Source organism: Bison bison, unplaced genomic scaffold (genome assembly GCF_000754665.1).
Source record: "Bison bison bison isolate TAMUID 2011002044 unplaced genomic scaffold, Bison_UMD1.0 scf7180017864518, whole genome shotgun sequence".
Lineage (NCBI taxonomy): Eukaryota > Metazoa > Chordata > Mammalia > Artiodactyla > Bovidae > Bison > Bison bison.
In genome coordinates, this window is record NW_011495071.1 from 20,105,017 (window position 1) to 20,106,023 (window position 1,007).

The window sequence follows — 1,007 nt, forward strand, 5'->3', positions numbered from 1 at the left end:
TTTTAAAAGGTCACTCTGCTGCTATATGACAAACAGTTGGTAGGACAGGAGAGGGTGGAAGCTAAGAGGCCATTAAAATTGGGGGCAGCCAACTTTGTAAAGGGCTAGATAGTAAATATGTTTAGTTTTGCTGGTGAGAGAGTCTCTGTCACAACTACTCCACTTTGCCATTGTAGTGCCTAGGCAGCCTTGGGCGATGTGTGAGTGGGCGGGGCTGTGTGCTGGTACAGCTTCGTGTGTAAAACCAGGCAGCAGGCCATCTCAGCCACCCCGGGCTTAGATGATTGCAGTAATCCCTGCCAAAGGTTATGTTGGCCTGGGTGTCTAGGGTGGTAGCAGTGGAGAGGTTTGCAAGAATATTTTGGAGGTACAGCTCACTGGATGGGGTTGGCTAAGGAAAAGCAGGTGCATTGAGGATGATTTCCAGACCTCTAGCTTGAACCAGCTACTGGGAAGAGATGCTGTTGCTGAGATGATGGAGGAAGCACAGAGGTAAGCAGGCCCAGGGCTGTGGGTATCAGGAGTTCAGTGTGGGACATGGTAAGTTTGAATACTTACTGACCCATCTGAGACATCAAGGACAAGTTGGCTTTAAAGCCCAGTGGAGAGGTCAGGGCTACAAGTAGATTTTGGACCCAGTCAAGTACTCGAAGCCAGGGAATGTGGTGAATTCTGGGCTTGGGTCCACCAAGATCTCTTCTTCCCCAACATCCAGATCATTCCACTTAATGCTCAAGTTTTATTCTTGCTTATTGTTCTTTAGCTCTGCCTTATTTTCCTCGCTCACTTCTGAGCTCCTCAGGAGCAAGCAGGTTGTCCTAAATTCTTCCTGGGGGCTTCTTTATAGTGTTGAGCCTGTAGTAGATACTCAAATGCTAAAGAATTAATTTAAAAATCCATGTGATAATCTTTGAGTATTTAAATATGGTGAGGATGAATGGGTTAAAGTGAATTTTATCTTCATCTAAAGTAAAATGCTTAAGTAACTTTATTGGCAGTACAATGTA

The 1,007-nt window shown here is 45.3% G+C and overlaps 1 protein-coding gene across 1 annotated transcript in view; it reads left to right on the forward strand.

Annotated features, from left to right (window-relative positions):
- The window catches only part of CTPS2 (CTP synthase 2), a 37,016-nt gene that overhangs the window by 17,991 nt on the left and 18,018 nt on the right, over window positions 1–1,007 (forward strand). The gene's annotated exons all lie outside the window — the stretch shown is intronic.